At 34.4% G+C, this 13,710-nt stretch overlaps 1 protein-coding gene across 2 annotated transcripts in view; it reads right to left on the bottom strand.

The window, feature by feature from the left end:
• LOC5565095 (calcium-binding mitochondrial carrier protein SCaMC-2) overlaps positions 1-13,710 on the bottom strand; it is a 117,549-nt gene that overhangs the window by 102,931 nt on the left and 908 nt on the right. The window lies entirely within an intron of this gene.

Raw genomic sequence — 13,710 nt, 5'->3', positions numbered from 1 at the left:
AGTAAATATCTGCTGGATTCCGATGGAAATTTTTCGTGATATCTTAAAAATTTCGATGGAAACCGCGGGGCTTCAGGGGAGATCATCATTGAATTCTAACATCGAAATCACAACAATTCCCATAAAAATCTCAACATTCCCACCAGATCGAATTGATTACAAGATTTAAAAGAATCGAATAAAACACAAGATTTTTATAAAAGCTCAGTAATTTTACTAGACTCACAAGAATTTTTAAGGGTAAATTTGATTTAGGATACTACCAGGAATCCTACAGGAATAACGAGCGTAACACAGAAATCCTTAGAATTTCCGGAATTCTACATGCTGTTAAGAAAACGCACATGGAATAATTCTACCGTAATTTCACCAGAATCTCAGTACTGGTCTCAAAAATGCTAGGAATCATGTGATTCCTAGCTTGAAGATCTCTTCATACAACACAGTAATTAAGCTGAAATTCAAAACTTGTTAAACACTGGGGTTGGCATAGAACGAAAACCATCCAGAAAAATCTTTGATGTAAAATCATCATAAAAGCTTGCACATAGAGAGAATGCTCGATTACGCGAGTAATAGCGGTAATGTACATGATAGTCTCTTTTTTATGTTTTTTTTTTTTTTTGTATGATCTTCAGTTGGAGCTGCCTGAAAGCTTAACTTTTCAAGGCTGAACCCTCGGTCTGGCTTGTGCCAAGTTTCCCCTCTACCAGGACCAATACTCAGACGGTGCCCACATGAACACATGAACACTGTTTTTATTAGTATTGTGGCGTGGTAGTTTTTTTTTAAATACCCATATTCCCTTGCTTCTGAGAAAAGAAAGCATTGTGAAAATCAGCAGCTCCATCAGATTTTTTTAAATAGTAGTGTAATAGTGTCATTATTAATACTGTCTAGTCGAAATGGTTTTGAATAATTTGTCATTTAAGTGCTATTTCTGATTACTCCTGTCTTTCACGTAAGATTAGAGACTTAAATGTCAATTGTCGTTAAGTCTTAACAAAATTAGGCTGTTTAGTAGTAGTTCTAGTTAATTTCAGGTCTTTACGTTCATATATCCTTAGAGAAAAAAGTCACTTTCCTTGTCTGTTCAACAATTTCTCGAAACTAGCAAGTGTACCCTAATGATCGATCTCAGCGTCTTACTTTCCATAGTCATTTTATAGTGAATATTTAAGAGTAAAGTTACCTTAGGCTTCTATTACAGTCTCCCACAAGATTCACTTTTCGGTGGCAAATGCAATGCTTCACAACGCCTACTTTCTACTTGTAAATTTTGCGACAATGAAGCTGGAATCAGATTATTTATACCGAGGAGGTATTTCTTATTATGGCAATGTAAAAACCATATTACTCAGTGAATCTACTAGTCATTTTTCTCAGAGTAATATTCCCTACGTCGTACATGATAACGATGTGTCTAGCTAGCTAATAGTAAGAGTGGCTACGGATCATTCAGGTTAGCAAAAGGCAAACTGATCATCACCAATAATATTAATGTCCACTTCGAATAGATTAATTATTTGAAATGGGCATCACATCTATCAATGACGCAGAATGTTTGTCTGTTGGATCACGTCCGAGATATAGGCCAGGGGAAGTGGTTCACCTAGGGTGAATTTCTGTCAAAGAAAAAGTAGATTTTGTATGAGATTTGACAGCAAAATGAATGACAAGTTCATCCACTTCTCCTGGCCTATTAATGCTTTAAGCAAAAAAAAAATGCCAAAATGTGATACCACCACTACAGGTTACGCCTTTGGTTTCCATCATATGGGCTAATGGATTATGCCCTCCCATCGCGGCAAGGTCGCATAACCAAGGGGAGGGATAATGTACATGATAGTCTTTATGTTTATAATCAGATTTGATTTTTATTTATTTTATTTATTTATTTGTTGTACAACATGGAAACATTATAAAGAATTGATTTGTGTCACTACATTTAATATTGTCAATACCTGAATACATACTTGTTTACTCTAAAAATCGAAATTTCGGGTTTCCTACTTATACCATTAAGGGGACGAAATAATCTGGAAGTGCGTTTAATCGCAACACAAAGTCAGATATAAGATAAAAATCCAACTTAAGAAAATAAATAGGCTTTCCCTTAGAATGGAATTGAGATTTATGAAGATCAGCGACGCACCGAGAAAATTTCTTTGAAGGGCAATTTGTATTTTTGCACAGATGATATCTTGGGGAAATCAGGGTTGGAAGTGACTGAACGTCTTGGAAATAACAACTTTTGATGCCTCTTAGCTGAATAAAAAAAAAACAAACAAAAAGAAACCTAACAAGACATGAGAGTTTGATTCCTTAGTTGAACAGGCATTTCTTTAAGAATATTGCTAAGACTTGTTTTCGTAAATATCTTGTGACATTACGATAAATATAGCTGCTCGTTTTGCTGCTGATTTCTTTCACATATTACTCACTTTAGAAGTTGGATTTGTGATATTTGACGAACTTTCTAAGTAATTCTTACACGAATTTCTTTTGAGGTGCATCAAATCAATCTGAATTTTTTCTAGAAATCAGGAATTCCTCCAAAGTTTGTTTCATTTTTCAAGAAAAGTCTAAGTTTTACAAAAAATTATCCATTGTTTCTTCCATTGATTTCCTTAGGACTTTTTCCAACATTCTCGTTTAGAGCATCTTCAAGAATTTAAAATTCCTTCAAGAATTTCTCCATTTTTTTTTAATTTCCCAAGGAATTTTTCAAAGAATTTTTCCAATCCTCTATCAAGGGATGTATGAAATTCTTTCTAGGATTTACAGAGTAAGTTGCTGAATGTTCCACAAGACTTTTGAAAAAAAATATTCTGGCAGAATCCCTGAAGAAATTTACATATGAATGATCGGAGCAGTATCTCTTGCATAAATTATGATCCCGCCCTAAAAGCCATTGGTAATCAAGTGTGTAGCTTGCCGTTACATGACAAAAGAATGGATTTCCACGTTATTTAACAATGCTACGATGAAGAGAAGATCCTCCTACTTCTCCCAGTGTGATTGTTTTTGTATTGCTCCATTAATTTGAAAATGTTAAAATGAAAATGTCTGGTAAAAAAGAACGAAATAGACGTAGGAATTATTGTAGCGTTTCCAGCAAAAATACCGAAACGATTAATTTTAAACTTTAAAATAAACCTTTGTGGAAAGATTTCTGCAGGATCTGTGGAAAATCTAATAGAGGAAATCATAAGAAAATCGTTGGCATTTTTTTTCAAACCAATCCATGTGAAAATTAATGGAGGTAATAGCTTTGGAAGGATTTTCTGGACCAAATTCTAAAGAAATTCCTCTAAGCATCCGTTGAGAAATCCTGGAGAAGTTTCTAAAAGTATTCAAGGTAGAATCTCTGGAGAAATCACTAGAACTTTTGAAGCATTCTGCGGGATGTGAGAAAAATAGCATTAAGAACTTATGGAATAATCGCGTAGTAGAATAAGGCAAAAAAATGACTTTCAAAATCATTTCGTTTAAAATGGACTATAAAATTAAAGAACAACGTTTTGATAGCGGCGCAGTCGAAAAATGTTTCGATTGAAAAGATTTTGTGTCACAAAAAAGACATATTCTATCCTGTAATGCTAATTCAAAATAATTTCACTGATTGTGGCCGAAATTCTCTAATAATTCCAGGTTTTCAGGTACTAGACACCCTGTACAATCACTTTCCTAAGCCTTCGATATCGTATGTTTGACAAAATACGATGAGTAATTAACTTGCCTCATTGAACAAATGACGTCTTTTGAGATGAGGCTATTCGTATAAATGAGGAATTAGTCAAAGGGAAGAGAGGTAAATAGCTCTAATGCAATGTCACATAGAACCCACATCGGCTCTAAGTAATGCGTGCTGCAACGTATACTATGGAATATTAGTCCTAAGAATGAACATTTTATTAGCTTTCCATTAAGTAAGAGTTATTTAGCGTTAATGGACGTGTGCGTGAATCACGCGCTCTATACCCTTGCCTTTTGCAGTTCAATTCCAGTTCGCGGCTATTTTATTCTTGAGCATTCTCGCTGAAACCAGGCCGCCATCGGCACCCATCGTTAGAATTCCAATTTTATGTCACTGATCGTAGTTTTCGATAAAAACTTAAGGGTGGTCCTTCCTGTTTTCTCAATTTGGTGGACCCCTCGTACGCTAGCTAGCTGAACAGTTTGCGAAAAAGCCCATTTTTTGATAAATCTTGGGTTTTTTCTTCACGGGATATGTCTCATATTTCGCATGGAACACATAGCAAACTTAGTGGCATCGTATAGAGAAAGGATATTGCTTTCGTTTAAACTTGAAAAAATTTTGGCGGCCATTTTGAATTGGGCCGCCATCTTGAATTTTGTTAGAAAAATTGATTTTTCACCATTAGCGCACCGCTAGTTTTGAATTCTGAGATCACCATCAGAAAGCAGAGGAAAAATTGCGTAAGATAGGCTACAGAAACTAGGTGAGCAATGGTATTCACCGTATCAAATGAACGATTTTCTAAATCATGTTATACGATTTTGACGTATATGGCGAGTGCAATCAATACAAACATCATTATTTGTACAACAAAGAAACAAGTTTTCAAACCTTTGTGTTTTATTCGAGTCGAGTAAGAATAAGAATATTATTTTTTAGTGAAAAAAATTCTGGCGGCCATCTTGGAATTTGACGCCTTCTTGATTTTAGGTAGTAGAATCAATTTTTCACCTGCATCTCAGCATGTCGAATTTAGAGGCTACCAATTAAAAAGGTTACGTATACTCTGCTTCTTTATTATTCTTCATTTTACTGAACGTTACGTCCCTACTGGAATCGAGCCCTGATACTCAGCTTTATTAGTTATAAATCCAGGTTATTAAACAGGAATTTTCTTTTTTAATGCGATTTCTGACAACAGAATAATTTTCCGACATATCTTTGAATTCAGTAATAAAGAATAAATAAATTCAATAAATTAAAACCGTCAAAAACATACAATCAATGTCAAACAAACATTTTTTTACCCTATGCATTGTTGTTCATTGTATGAAGTTTATAGATTGCGTGTCGGGGACATTAGTAAGCCTTGTGGTAATATCTGTAGTTTTAACGTAAAACATTGACAAAAGTGCATTAATTTATAATGAAAGTCTTAAACTTTGAAGCAAAAAACATCCTTGATTTTCTAAGTCATAAAGTATCGTTTTTAGTACCGCCCATCATGCATGTGAAAAATAGCGAAATTGAATGATGAGAAGCGGGTTTTGTTCTAATGTGGACATAATGCTGAAAGGCATCTTAGTTTTTAGCAGTTGCATGATTTTTTACCATCTCAGTGCTCATCATGTTGAATTATAAGGCCTCCGTTAAAAAAAATCAGATTCTATCTTTCTTATCTTATTTCAGCTGTTCAACTGATTGTTCATTTGTATCAATGGTTTTAGACCAAATAAATGAAAGAAATAATGCTAATTTTACAACTCGAAGATATGCAGAAGAATCATTCAGGTAGCAAATAAAGCGTTTAAAAAATCCCATTTGGATAATTTGTTTTTAAAACCTAGTTAAGCTGAAGGGGCTGGCTCTGTTCCAGTAGGGACGTAACGTAAGGAAAAAGAGGAAAAAGAAAGAAGAATAAGTGTAACGGTAAGCATTGAAATTCAACATGTTGAGTGCTAACAAGGGGAAAACTCCAATTCTTACTACTTAAAAACCAAGATGGCGTCAAAATCCAAGATGGCCGCCAGATTTTTTCACTCAAATTAATACTCCTATTCTCATCTGTCTCCAAATAGTACACCAACGATTGAAAACTTGTTTCTTTGTTGTACAAAAAAATATGTTTGCATTGATTGCACTCGCCATATACGTCAAAATAGTAGAACATGATTTAGAAAATCGTTCATATCATAGGGTAAAATACCTTTGCTCACCTAGTTTTTGTAGACTATCTTACGCAATTTTTCCTCAGCTTTTCTGATGGTGATCTCAGAATTCAAAACTAGCGGTGCGCTAGTGGTGAAAATCGATTTTTCTAAACAAAATTCAAGATGGCGGCCAAATTCAAAAATGGCCGCCAAATTTTTTTTCAAGTTTAAATAAAAGCTATATCCTTTCTCTATACGATGCTACTAAGTTTGCTATGTGTTCCAAGCGAAAATATGAGACATATCCCGTGAAGAAATACCCAAGATTTATCAAAAAATGGGCTTTTTCGCAAACTGTTTCAGCTAGCTAGCGTACGAGAGGTCCACCAATTTGAGAAAACAGAAAGGACCACCCTTAAGTTTTATCGAAAACTAGCGATCAGTGACATAAAATTTGGAATTCCTAAACGATTGGGTGCCGATGGCGGCCTGGTTTCAGCGAGAATCGCTCTCTTGGTAAAACGTTTGGTACGAAATGTTGTTCATAAAGAATACTATCTGTAAAATAAAACATTTTCCTATGGGCAAAATTTCATAACGTTAGTTTCCTCAGTTATTCACTGGAAAAGTATACCTATACAAAAAGTTTTGAATGATTTGATTCTAAAGATGTTTCGGCGGTTGACTACCATTAGAATCACCACGCTGATGCTGTGTACAAGTGAGGTTTTTTTCCTGTGTTCTACCAAATACAACGGCGCGACCACTGAAGTGTTAATGTAAACATCCATCTCGATAAATTCGTGCACAAATCCATTGGAGAAATGTCTGTATCTCTGGAAGAATACGTAGACAAATTCATGAACCCAAGAACTGCAAAAACAATTGCCGGAATAATGTCAACGGGCTTATCTAACAAAAAATAAATCTGGAGAATGATGCAAAACGGTTAGAGTAGTCTGGTTGAGCAATTCTTGCTCGACTACATTGAACTTTTAAAGGGATTTTCGACAAAGCTCTGGAAGAGTTATTTAATAAACTCTGAACCCTATGAAATCAAAGCACAATAAATTCGGAATTGTGTGATTTTTGAAACAATGCATATAATAAAATCGCTAATCACAATAGACTTAGCTGTAATAATATTAATAATATTTTGATGACGATAGATGATGTTTTGCTGGTTGGAACAAATAAAAAGCTCGATTGTCAAAAAGCTGCTGACGACGTCGTACTGAAGTCTCGTTATCGAGAACCATTTGCCTGAATCTTGCGCAATATCTCGGCTAACTATCACAATTAATTCTTGCTGTACACGAAGAAAGTGTACTTATTTTTCAGCATTTTCAAACCGCTTCGATATTGCAAGAGCTTTGTTGTAAATTTATTATTTTTTTGTAAATAAATAGGACATTACCACTCTATTAGCATAGCGCACTTCAATGCAATATCTCTTACAAATATTTACTTTACAGAACGCGTGGTTAAATAAAGCCGTGAAATTTTAATGTCCATAAAATCGAGGTAAAATGTCTATCGAGGGTCGACTAAATTGAGGTATTACCCTGTATGTGCAGGGTGTCTACTCGTTTACTGAAATGAAATTCCCTGATATTTCCAGGTTTTTCCAGGTTTTAAGAAATAATTCCAGGCTCAAGAAAAACTCTTAAATACTAATGATTATCGAATTATTAATTTTGAAATGAATTTGAATTCATTTCTAACAGTAGGTCCTTAAATGGCTTCAAACACTTGATCAAAAAAAAAATTTCTTTAGTGAGTATTTCTCAAGGAATTCCCCTACAACTTCATTTTGGAAACCATATCTAACCTAACATGGATTTTTCGAAGGAGAAACACTGAAAACACCTCAGAGATTTCATTATAAATTTATCCAAAATATCTTCAGCAAAGTTTTAAGTCCTCCAGACTTTTAGCAATGATTTTTCCATCGCTTCCTTTTTGGACACTCTCAAAAATACCTGTTTAGAACATCTAAAAAAACAGTATCTTCTCCAGAAAGCACCTGTGGGTCTTTCTAAGAATTCCCTACAACATTGTTTTCAGGAAATCCTTAACATTCAACTTAAAATTTCTCTATGGACCCTAGAGATTCATTCTAAGATTTCTCCAGTATTTTTTGAGATATTTCCCAAGTAAGCCTTCGAGTATTATTTTCAGGCATGTTTAAAAGTATATCTCCAGAGAAATTTAATGATTTTTTTTTTTCAGAATATCTGGATGAGTAATATTTTAGAAGAAACACCTAAAGTAAACACTGATGTGTAAGGTTTAAAGTACATCACACTTGATGAACCAAGGATCCCTGAATGAACTTCTAGACCCTTGAGGAAGTTTTAGAAGATTTGCTAGATCAACTGTTGAGATATTGAAAAACAAAAATCAATCGAATAGCTTATCTCGTAGGATTTTCTGAATTCATATTCCTTGAATAACATCGGGAGGAATTCCCAAAGATGTTTGTGTAAGAATGATTGGAGTAATTACTGGAAAATTTGCAGTGGTGGTAACTGGTGTGGAACCTTAAATAAACTTTACAAAATTCCAAGTGTTTTTTATTCGAGAAATTCATTGGAAACGTTTGGATAATATGCTGAAGAAATTCCTAGAAAAAAAAAACTTAAGGAGCATTATGATGAATCGACGATACAGTTTATTGGGAAATCCTTCCTTCCTAATAGATTCCCTCGAATAACCCCTCGAGAAACTGTTGGAGCAATTCCTGAAAGTAACCATGAACTCTAAAGGAATTCACATGAAAAAGCGTAGGAATTCTTGTGGGGTTCCTTGGTAAAATTTCTAGGCGAATTTCTTCAAAACTATGGAATAAATCCTTGTGGTTTTTCTTGAAGAAATGTCTGTGTATGAATCTTTGGAAAATTCTTTTAGAGCAACAACTGGAGGAATCGATTGAAGAATTAGTGCAATAGTTTGGGATAGTTTTCGAAAAAATAAACCAAAGAAATAAATGAAGAAATTACGGCAGCACAATCTGGAGAAATTCCTCTAAGCAGCCTTCGAAAAGTCGCTGGATGAATTTCTGGGATAATTGGTAGAGAGAAAAAAAAATCTAGATGACATCTTTGACAGTATTCCAGATCAAATCACTTGGAATTACTGGGATATTTCTTGAAGCTTTTTTTTCGAGGGATCTGAGAAAAAATCTAGATAAGGCTGTTGTGTAGTCGCATTATAGTCTCTGAATGTTACTGTGTATAATTTTGCATCAGGATTAACTGCAAGCAATATAATGATTATTATTATTTATCTTTATTAGGGAAATTTTCAACCCTTGGCGGGTTCATCTCCGAGCAATATAATGAATATAGTGACTTTGGAGACCATTTTGTTCAAAACAGAGACTTTAGAGCTCTTCTTCAAAAATAAAAACTTTTTCAAGACTGGCATTGAAATAGAAACCAAGTACCTTAAAACAGACCTACTACCAGCTCTGCAAAGGACATAAAATGTTTTTTTTTTGTATTTTGTATTAAATTAGAATTACTGAAACCATGGCCGTTTTCAAAAATATTTTTTAGTTTTTGAGATATTGGGTGTTAAAATGCATTGTTTAACGACTACAATCAAATCAACATGTAAGAACCAGCTTATATGAAAATTTATTTGCTTAGTTTACTAAAATATTCAAAGTTAATGTGTAAGAGAATACTTTTCAATAAATTTCATAATACTTTCAAAAACTCAAAAGTTATTTGATGATGCATTAGAAAAGTATGGTATCTTGCCATATAATAGGAACGAATAATTTTTGTGTAACGATGGCGGCATGTTTGAAAAAATCAATTTATTCAACATTTATTCGTGCATTCTAACCAAATTGAATCCTATTCTGATGATTATTGGTGGGTTAGATGACTATATACCAATCATAGTTTAACTTCCAACATTAAAAAACCAGCATTTCATAAAACTTTGAGAACTCGTAGTTCAAAATTGTAATGTGCTGGAAACATTTTCGAAATTAGCTTCAAATTCACCAACCCCAAATTTACTAGGCACATGATTTGATCTTTGAGACACGCAAAAATGTTACTTTGTTAAGCTGTGCAATATTACTGCTACCTTTGTAAAATTTTAATCATGCAGATTCATAACCTGCAATAATCAGACATTTTTTTCGGGACTACGGATAATCGATGATTTTAGTACTTTATGATAAATATATGGTGGATTGTTTGAAAGCATTTCACGGAAAACGTTTATTAATGAAGTGAATAGTTCAAGTAGCATTTTTGAGCGGCGCAGCCAAATTTTTTTTTTTTTTTTTTTTTTTTTTTTTTTTTTTTTTTTTTTTTTTTTTTTTTTTTTTTTTGTCGGTAGCGATAGGGGGTAGTTACTGGCACTTTTAATCTGCCCTAAGCTCCTTCCCAGCATTTGCTTTTATAAGCCTCTATTGCGTTCATCACACAGACGTTCCTAAGCAATGTTGCTCAATGGTCACTGTGTACGCTAGCAGCAATCAGCCCTTGCCGTAGTTTTGCAGTCTAGTAGTTCAGACTGCTATCAAACTATGATAAGGCCTGAAATGCTACTAGAGTGGTTAAAGTGAAGAACGAAATAGTTTTATTAAAAGGTCCTCATTCCCCATTTCATTTCATCACTCACTATCGTCACTTTTATTTTCGACACTATCACGTATATCACCGATTATCACTCATCAACTTTCGTAATACACTTCAGATATACTTTCTATTATATCACTTTTCACATCACACCATTTTCATATAAATCTGTTAGCATTACTAAGTAATTTAAAGATATTCAATTTAAATGTATCATTATTTTTGTTGCTGTAGAGTCATTACTATTCAAACTTACGATTTAGCACTATGATCAAGAAAGTTACATTAAAAAAAATCACTTCGATCCATTCTTCTGCACTCGCTGTCATTACATTAACACTTTTATCATGTACGTTTGAAGAACTAGGCAATTAAGTTTATATCAGAAAAAATGATTGCACAATGTATTATGGCCATTATTAAATTAGTAGAGTTCACATCATTATTATTATATTTTTAACAAAAACTATCAGAATCACTTCCACCTTAATTTTTAATTATAATTTAATTATAAAATCACTATTAGCACCTTCACAATCACTAAATTTAATAACGACGAGTGTAACGCACAGTTTCACCAAACACCCATTCTTATGTTGCATTATAAAACGATTGATCACACGTTGGCTTCGAAACTTAACCACCATTGCTGATTAGTACAAAGGATGCTACAGCTCGTGTAAACGAATTGAAACATCAAACAACCAGCACTGGTTTATAAGTAACTAATGAGCCCTGGCGGTCCCTCCGTTCGAAGAGAACCTGATAATATGCCGAAACATATTAACAGATCCTCCGCCTGAATGCAGCCGTTTCATGATAAATCATGAACCGTTGGAGGTGTGCCAAAGTATTGGGAAGGTGATATATTTCACAGACGGGTATTATTATGGTGCACCTTCTACTTTGGCACCGTCAAACCCTGTGATCGTGGCCAGGGATTTTTGAGCGGCGCAGCCAAATTTTTTATATTAAATAAAAAAAGCAAAAATAGTTTCGAAATAGTCAATCGTGGATGTATTCAACCATGAATTACTGTTTCAAAATTATTTCCCTGAGTGTAGACAAAATTCCCTGAGAATTCCAGGTTTTTCTCCAGGTTAAATAAAATTCCCTGAGAATTCCAGGTTTTTCCAGGTAGTAGACACCCTGATGTGTAAAATATTAAATAACAACTTTTATCATGGCCTCTACTTGCACTGTGGAGGTAGAGATTGTAGAAACGATTTAAAACAATTTTTATTCTGATATTTGTACTTTAGGGCTGGTTTGCTACTGACAAGAAAAAGAATCGCCTATCTCGATGCGTGGAAAATTTCTTCCCAGAAATGGTCCTGAAAATCACATTTTTCTGATCGCAGTACAAAGTTCAGGGTGTGAACCGTTTCACCGATTCGTTTAACTTTAAGTTAAAACTTGACAGCTCGATAGTTATTTCCCCTTCGGTTAAAAATAACCCTGCTCTGGAGCATGGCTAAACTTGACAGTTTGAAAGTTATTTTCTGCTCCCGTGAATTTAAGAATAACTAACCATCTGTCAACTTTGTTCTGAAATAACTGCTCGACTGTCTATGCTCAAATGGGTCGACCGCGAAGTTCAGTGTAACCATTTGAGGGGAAAATAGCTATCGAAATGTCAAATTTTAACTAATAGTTAAACGAATTGGTGAAACAATTCACAGCCTGAGAAGAAATGTCATTTCATCTGGAAACTTCTTGACCCATTCAGTCAAGGAATTTCTTTACTTTTCTTTAGCGGACAGCATACTTAGCTTTGTGTGTGTGTGTGTGTGTGTGTGTACAATCCACCTCCCACTGACCGGCAGTGCTTTTATGGAAGAAAATTGTATGCATGTATTTATTGATACCCTTCGATATCTTTATATCTGCAGACAATTTTAGCCCAGGAGATGAAAGGTGATAGCTCTACTGAAATTCCAACGACCCATTTCAAGAATGGCAGTAAATACACACACATTCTGAGGTCATTTTCATATACAGTAAGCCCCGCATAAAAACACCCAGATATCAAATGGATATCTGAAATATTTTTACACTTCCCGAATCGGAATTAAATTTTCGACCCTGGCACGTATTTAGTTTCGCATGGTAATTGGTAAGTAAATAATAATAAAGAATGATTTTACCAGGATGTAATGCTGTTTCTTCCGTCGCCACACTGTGCTTACCGCAACATATTACAACCTTTTTCACTGCACTACGCACGTAACATGATCGATTCTGGCCGCATCACCCGCCCCCGCAGGAGCAAGAGTCACGGTCAAAGGATCACACACTACTCTTAGCGGACAGCATACTTAGCTTTATAGAGAAATAAAATGATAAAAATTCACTTGTTGCAAGTCAACCCGTTTGATGGTAAATAGCGTTGATATTTTTTTAAATTAAGATAAACATGAACCTGTGACAAAATCAGATAAACTATTTTCGTCTCTATATAAAAAGTACATCGCGATTTAAAGAATTATAATTGAATGAATAGAAACACTGTTGATAATAATCAAAATCACTAATATTACTAATATTACCGTTCTATGGCCGAATCATAAAACAAAAAAATTTTGACAATTACATTTAAGGTGATTATAAAACGAAGCCAAACCTTGAATTTTCAAGTGCACAAGACTGGAGAACCTGACAACAGTTCGCGTTGAAAACCAATCAAATTGCTTGCTTGCTGGTGGTGACCAATGGGATAGATTTTCAACGCGAAGCACTGTTTGGTTCTCAAGTCTTGTGCTCTTGAAAATTTGAGGTGTGGCTTTGTTCTATAATCACCTTAAAATCGAGATTTTTTGTGAATTTTATTTGCATTCAATTAGAGATAAATAATTGAACTATGATACAAAAAAGGTGGATTTTAACAACGAGACAAAAAAAGCCTTTCAATAATATACTTCACCCCATGGGGTAAGATCTCCAGACAACTATTATCACATCTACCTACTGAAAGAGAAACGTGAAAGTGTTTCACCTCCAATACGCAATTGATGAAATCATAAAAACCGGTTTCGCCAACCTCAACGCTTTACAATCGAATCGTGAATGAGTGGGAACTGCGAACAATAATTTATTACCTCTCTGCACTTTACTGATCTACCAGAACTTTTGGCGTTGAAAGCAGTTTCGCAGACATTCCTAACGGTATCCGTATTTCATTTAGCCACTGAATGAATCAAAAAGCGCATAGCAACAAAAATCGCAAAGAAACAGAACCGTAAAAACCGCTACT

The sequence above is a fragment of the Aedes aegypti genome, chromosome 2 (assembly GCF_002204515.2).
Source record: "Aedes aegypti strain LVP_AGWG chromosome 2, AaegL5.0 Primary Assembly, whole genome shotgun sequence".
In the NCBI taxonomy this organism is placed as follows: domain Eukaryota; kingdom Metazoa; phylum Arthropoda; class Insecta; order Diptera; family Culicidae; genus Aedes; species Aedes aegypti.
This window is presented reverse-complemented; position numbering and strand designations above follow the sequence as displayed.